Source organism: Limulus polyphemus, unplaced genomic scaffold (assembly GCF_000517525.1).
Source record: "Limulus polyphemus unplaced genomic scaffold, Limulus_polyphemus-2.1.2 Scaffold5066, whole genome shotgun sequence".
In the NCBI taxonomy this organism is placed as follows: Eukaryota; Metazoa; Arthropoda; class Merostomata; order Xiphosura; family Limulidae; genus Limulus; species Limulus polyphemus.
The window spans coordinates 34207-41988 of record NW_013670676.1 but is presented as its reverse complement, the minus strand read 5'-3'; the positions used below and the strand labels follow the sequence as shown (position 1 = coordinate 41988).

The window sequence follows — 7782 nt, the reverse complement described above, 5'->3', positions numbered from 1 at the left end:
GATGTTCCTTAAGAACCACAACTCAATTCGACTATCTAACATACCCTCCAAGATGTTCCTTAAGAACTACAACTCAATTCGACTATCTAACATACCCTCCAAGATGTTCCTTAAGAACCACAACTCAATTCGACTATCCAACATACCTTCAAGATGTTCCTTAAGAACCACAACTCAATTCGACTAACTAACATACCCTCCAAGATGTTCCTTAAGAACCACAACTCAATTTGACTATCCAACATACCTTCAAGATGTTCCTTAAGAACCACAACTCAATTTGACTATCCAACGTACCTCCAAGATGCGCCTTAAGAACTACAACTCAATTTGACTATCCAACATACCCTCCAAGATGCTGCTTAAGAACCACAACTCAATTCGACTATCCAACATACCCTCCAAGATGCGCCTTATGAACCACAACTCAATTTGACTATCCAATATACCCTCCAAGATGCGCCTTAAGAACCACAACTCAATTTGACTATCCAACATACCCTCCAAGATGTTCCCTTAAGAACCACAACTCAATTTGACTATCCAACATACCTCCCAAGATGTTCCTTAAGAACCACAACTCAACTGCTTCAATTCTCTTTTCCATACTTCTCGATATTATCCAACACTCTGATTCATATGTGAGAACTGGTATAACATAACAATATAAAACAATTAATTTCGTCCGCATAGATATATTTCTATATGTCAGTATCATTTTCATTTTCGGAAATGTGTCTTTTGCCATCGCTATTATCTGTTTTATTTACCATCTGATGTTATCCAGCTTCCTAGGATTTATAGGTTTACAATCTGGCAAACTTATAACATGGGTTTGTTGGGCCTTATTCGTGAGGAGATCAGGACAAACCGATCACGTTGTTAAGTTTTAATGTTACTTATAAAGTACAATCCAAACATTCAACAAAGAGTGTCTTACAGTTTTTAATGTAACGTTTATTGTACAGACATCAGATATTAGTATCAATACGTAGAAAATGTGAGACCTTTTCCAGGTTTGAGTACTTTAGAAATATTATTTGGTTTGGATGTTAATATTATTATTATTATTATTACTATTTTGTTTTTCCCTTTAACCTTGTTCAATAAGTGGCAATACGGTCGTTGTAATTGGTTGTTTAGGAAGAGTATTTTACAACAGGCAGTTGCCGTCCATTCCAGTTTACTCATCGACAATACGATAGTTGTGATTGGTTGAAACCACAACAATATACTTCAACTATTTAACTGAGTGTATATTTCAGTCTTTAAAGACTGAAATATACTCTCAGTTATAGGTCTATACAATAAGTTACTTTAAAAACTGGAAAAGACTCTCGGCTGAAGGTTTGTACGATACAGTTAAATTAAGGACTGTAAAACACTCCACTTATGATTGAACTTTAGGGTAACAGTAAAGACTGAAATATACTCTCAGTTATAGGTCTATACAATAAGTTACTTTAAAAACTGGAAAAGACTCTCGGCTGAAGGTTTGTACGATACAGTTAAATTAAGGACTGTAAAACACTCCACTTATGATTGAACTTTAGGGTAACAGTGCTATTATCTTAAAATATAAATTGTAATAGTATAAATGGAAATATTATATTGTATTTTAATATCTAATGTAACAAAAGTCCTGACATCTTAACAGTGTTGTGGCTGCATTTTAGAAAAAAAACTAATATTATTACAAACATCTTGGTAGCTCCTAGCAACGAACGAGTTCCTGTATTACAGATCAAACCAATGGTTTCAATATTAAAATGATAAACGTGCAATTATAATTGGTTAGTCTTATTTCAGGATTAGCCAATTTTCCCTTTGTAATTTTAATTATTTACTGTTTTTTTTCTACAATGAAATTTCTACAGCTTTCAATAAACACAAGTTGAACCGAAACTTTTTACGTTCTCTCTCTCTTCTCTGGGACAGTGATTTTACTCAATTATTTTTTTATTTTTTTATCTAGGTTTGCCAGGTATAGTGGTCCTCATCTGGGCTCCCAGCAAAGCCTTCTTTTCACCCCTTTCTAGTGACACATTTTTACTGTTGGGGTAAGAAGTCAGTGTTTTCAAGGAAAGATATTTACCTGTAGAAATAACCAATATGAACGTTTTAAAGGTACCGATAATTTGTACAATTCGCGTTGATAAGTGAAAACTAACAGTTAGTATGACTGATTGGTATAGTAAGTATAATCTAATATCTTGTTAGTATGACTTGTTGGTATACTAAGTGTAATCTAATAACTTGTTAGTATGACTGGTTGGTATACTAAGTGTAATCTAATATCTTGTTAGTATGACTGGTTGGTATACTAAGTGTAATCTAATAACTTGTTAGTATGACTGGTTGGTATACTAAGTGTAATCTAATATCTTGTTATTATGACTGGTCAGTATACTAAGAGTAGTATAACATCTTGTTAGTATGACTGGTTGGTATATTAAGTGTAATCTAACATCTTGTTAGTATGACTGGTTGGTATACTAAGTGTAATCTAACATCTTGTTAGTATGACTGGTTGGTATACTAAGTGTAATCTAATATCTTGTTAGTATGACTGGTTGGTATACTAAGTGTAATCTAATAACTTGTTAGTATGACTGGTTGGTATACTAAGTGTAATCTAATAACTTGTTAGTATGACTGGTTGGTATACTAAGTGTAATCTAATAACTTGTTAGTATGACTGGTTGGTATACTAAGTGTAATCTTTAACAAGATATTAGATTACACTTAGTATACCAACCAGTCATACTAACAAGATGTTAGATTACACTTAATATACCAACCAGTCATACTAACAAGATGTTATACTACTCTTAGTATACTGACCAGTCATAATAACAAGATATTAGATTACACTTAGTATACCAACCAGTCATACTAACAAGTTATTTATGACTGGTTAGTATACTAAGTGTAATCTAATATCTTGTTAGTATGACTGGTTGGTATACTAAGTGTAATCTAACATCTTGTTAATATGACTGGTTGGTATACTAAGTGTAATCTAATATCTTGTTAATATGACTGGTTAGTATACTAAGTGTAATCTAATATCTTGTTAGTATGACTGGTTGGTATACTAAGTGTAATCTAATAACTTGTTAGTATGACTGGTTGGTATACTAAGTGTAATCTAATATCTTGTTAGTATGACTGGTTGGTATACTAAGTGTAATCTAATAACTTGTTAGTGTGACTGGTTGGTATACTAAGTGTAATCTAATAACTTGTTAGTGTGACTGGTTGGTAATGTTCCAACTAGTAATGGACCAATCCCCACTGACTTATCACATAACCCAGTTTACAGACATGCGTATATTTGTTAACATCAGCTGTTCTATAGACGGGCGTGTGGAGTGACATTTCCACAAAGTTCACTGAAACTCAACCTGGAACTGTTACTGGTATTAATATTTGAGATATTTTAACACGTATTAAATAAATCATTCCTCTATCAATATAAACTTTGAAACCCAAACCTAACAACCACCATCACCCAATACTTAACGAAAATCCACGACTGCAGCTCAACACATTCATTGTGCGCTAGTAGCTCCATGTTAATGGATTTCAAGAACGGACTGCAGCCTATAAGCCGTTCAGGACTGTTGTAAGTGCAAGGTGTCGGTTATCGGGATATTTTAAGCGTCGACTTTTGTTTTTTTGCGTTAGCCTTCTTTAATTTAGAAGTGATAGACTAGAAGGAAGGCAGATAGTCAACGCCACTCACCGCCAATTGTTGGACTACTCTTTACCAATAAATAGTTGGATTGACCGTCACATTAGCACGCCTCCGTGGATGAAAAGACGAGCATGTTCAGTGATGGGATTCGAATCCGCGTTCCACAGATTGCAAGTCAAGCGACCTAACCACCAGGCCGTACCAGGCTTTTAAACATCAAAGTTGGAGTGAATAACACCCCATGGGACGCTCAACCGGCTTCTCCATGTTTGATTTCACAATACGAAGAAAGCTGTGGACATTAATGTGTCATATCAACCATAAGAAGGCTATTAATATCATGTTATGAATCTATTTGAACTGGTCTGGACTTAGTATAGTGGTATGAATTAAATCAGCGATAAATCCCTTGTTGGACTCTGGTCTGGAGTTAGTATAGTGGTATGAATTAAATCGGCGATAAATCCCTTGTTGGACTCTGGTCTGGAGTTAGTATAGTGGTATGAATTAAATCAGCGATTAATCCCTTGTTGGACTTGTATTCTGGACAATCCAACACTGACTACATTAATGAAGTTCTATAAGAAAGGACTATAAATCCATCAACTTCCATGATTTGTGTTGACCAGCCTAGAGTCCCAACCGGAATCCCACTGCCATCTTCTGGAAGGAAACCCCGAGGTCAAGAAAAGATAGACTCCCGTACTCACTAAACCTGAATCTGCTCTAAGGTGGTGGCGCTCCGTTACGTCAAATATGCATTAAAGGTTTATTGTCAAGAATTCATGTTTTGATTAACGACAAAAGTGAACCAACTACTTATAGAAATGAAACATGCATGCTTGTTAAGCCTAGTTATGTCTCTTTTGAAATATATTTCAAATCCTAGATTTCTGAGTAAAGTTTTAAATCTTCGATTTTTGTTTTTATTTAAACAGCGTTCTTTATATCAATAATGGTGAGAAAGGATGGAGGGAGGAGGATGAAAGTCTTTAAACTGAATCTTCACTTTGATTTTCGTGTTAAGCCTATTTTTCCATCTATTGTAACCATCAATACAAAACATAATTATATATATTGTGTATGTACTTACCAACGTTTAACTATTTAACTGATCTCCTATTTTCTTCTCTCTAGTTGTCCGTGGCAAAACCGAGACAGTTATGACTATATATTTATCGTCCCAGTCATCATTGTTTTAGTGGTAAGACTTTTTACTCTTAAATTTACATTATTTAGCTGGTTTTCATTGTCAGCGAATTCATTCAGTTAATAAATTCAAAATTATAAAATCATTTTGTTGATTGGTGGAACTTTCGATTGCCTTGTCACGTGATTATGTTTATACTTGTTGGGATCACAATCACGTCTTTAATTTTTAGCCGCGGCACAACGGCTCAGAGAACGTCTCTGATTTGTTTTTTGTGTTTTTTTCAAGCACAAACTTTTACCTCATAGCTCCATCATCTCTTGACCGATTTGGAATTTAATTAAAATTTTGGGCTCAGAAAATCAAACCCTTTCGATTGATATATTTGACCACCCAAGGTTGGTAGAGATCCTGATGAATAATAAAATCGAATCGTATACATGCGCGCTCCACGCTTGGTATTCCTGGCACGCAAAAATATGGCTAATAAAAAGGGAAACAAAGGTCTCATAGATTAATTTACTCTAATCCTGCCTGAAAGAATTTCAAGTACCACGGCTAATTAAGATTCCCTCTTGTTTGTTATGTAGTGTTCAAAATATTTCATTATGTGAATGAATTTGGACCCAAAAATATAAAAAATACAAAGATAACTGTTGGACGATATAACCAAGAATTTTAAGCCATGTCCTGTAACAACGTTTCAATGTTACAATGACAACCTATACAGATATGTTCAATTTTTAAATAACTGTTTATGATTGTTTAATAGAAGGCGTGTCCACCCGTAAATAATATGCTACCATGACAACCTATAGAAATATTATGTTTAATTTTTAAATAAATGTTTATAATTGTTTAATAGAAAGCGTGTCTACCCGTAAATAATATGCTACCATGACAACCTATAGAAATCTTATGTTTAATTTTTAAATAAATGTTTATAATTGTTTAATAGAAAGCGTGTCTACCCGTAAATAATATGCTACCATGACAACCTATAGAAATCTTGTTTACAATTTGTAAATAAATAACAATAATAATGTCCACTCGTGAATAATGTGTTACCTCAACAGACTGTACAAGTATTTCATACAATTTTTTAACAATAATTTAACTGAAGTTATGACCTGACGATGAATCTACTAACCTAAATTTGGTTTCTAAGTAGTCCTGTTTAAAATTCGTTTCTGTTAAACGTTTAAATATTTGAGGATTTATAAATCATTCTGTGATATGTATGTCATGTAAAAACATTCTGTGATATGTATATCATGTAAAAACATTCTGTGATATGTATATCACGTAAAAACATTCTGTGATATGTATATCATGTAAAAACATTCTGTGATATGTATATCACGTAAAAACAACATTCTGTGATATTTATATCACGTAAAAACATTCTGTGATATGTATATCACGTAAAAATATTCACACAGAAAGAGAAACATTGTCTTTTGTTGTCATTTTTACAACATATGTAGTAATCGAGTGTCTTCGTTTCAAGACTTTTTACCCCTGTATTTATTGATAAACAATACACTCAAGTAAATTGTTAGTAAACATTTTTGTTATCGGTATATTTACTATAAATATAGTGATCGAATGTCTTTGTTTTAGAACTGTCCACCTCGGGTTATGTTTAGTTTTAGTTAAAAGCATGGTTGACGAGGATTATCAGGGGTTCAGATCCCACGGTTGACAGACCGCATACAGCCAGCTCATTGTGTGGCTTTCCGCTGAAACAAAGAAACGCACCTATCTCTTGACATGGCTGATTGCTGATAGTGAGTTGTATCAGTTCACTATTGTGATTTTTCTGATTACTGCTTCACTAATTTGACGTTACGTAAAAAAGACAACATTGTTATTATGCGTAAATTTTATCCTCGTGCTCCGCACTTGAAGACTGTGGCTGTCACGCACACGTGATCGATATGCTTTCTCGCGTGTTAGAAACTGACGATGTAATAAATATCGGAAATATTTACGATATTTAAATCGGACTCCAAAACCACCGAAAGCAACAATAAAATAAAATCACGTTTCCTGGCAATCGCAACAATGCCGTGAATAATATTTAATATGGAGATATGTTTCATGGTAACAATTGTTGAAACTGTTATCACCAGGTTACTTATACGATCAAGTAGAGACTGTTATTTGTAATATGTTTCGAAAATGTCGTTATCTAGCTTAACTATTCAAATATAACTCATGAGGTATTGTTGACTGTTCAAAAGGTAGACATTTGGTGGATTTGTATTAGAAAAAAATAATTCTCTATTTGAAGTAATGAGAGTCATATGTTATTATAATAATACGTCATCACAAGACTCACTTTAAGAGTTAACACGTTCTGTGTTGCAGGTGAACTATTTTTTTTCTGGGTCAGATTATGTGGGTTCTAATTACCAAACTGAGAGCGTCCACAACGGTCGAACAGAAGCAGTACCGGTAAGATTCCAGTTTGTTGATAATTAAAGGATTACGAACGGTTCTGATAAACACTGTTAATTGGTTGTTTATATATATATAAAGAAGGAAATACAACCAATCACTAAGCTTGGAGTTATAGTTTGTTTTTATATTCTATTAGTTATTTGTTGTCAGAAAATAATAAATATCAACTATAGAGGCTTGAATACGTTATGTTAAAGCGATTTTGAATAAGCAAATCAGCAAAGCACTCGACAACCACTGTCGACATAAAGTCGCGGTGAAACGACATGTATAAGAACTACATTTTGACATCGTTGGTGTTAAGTTCGTAGTGTGATGTCACCGAAAACGGATCTCTTTTGGGAAGGGAATGTAACAGTATTTTTCGATGCAAAATATTCACAAACTCAAATCATAAAGATGTGCTTAGATTGGGGATTTAGAATTCCCAGGAAGAAGATAGCTTCTGTACTTAATAGCAGCCCCC

General features: G+C 33.8%; 1 pseudogene; it reads left to right on the top strand.

The window, feature by feature from the left end:
* Nucleotides 1–7782, top strand: part of LOC106472074 — a 38498-nt pseudogene that overhangs the window by 21741 nt on the left and 8975 nt on the right.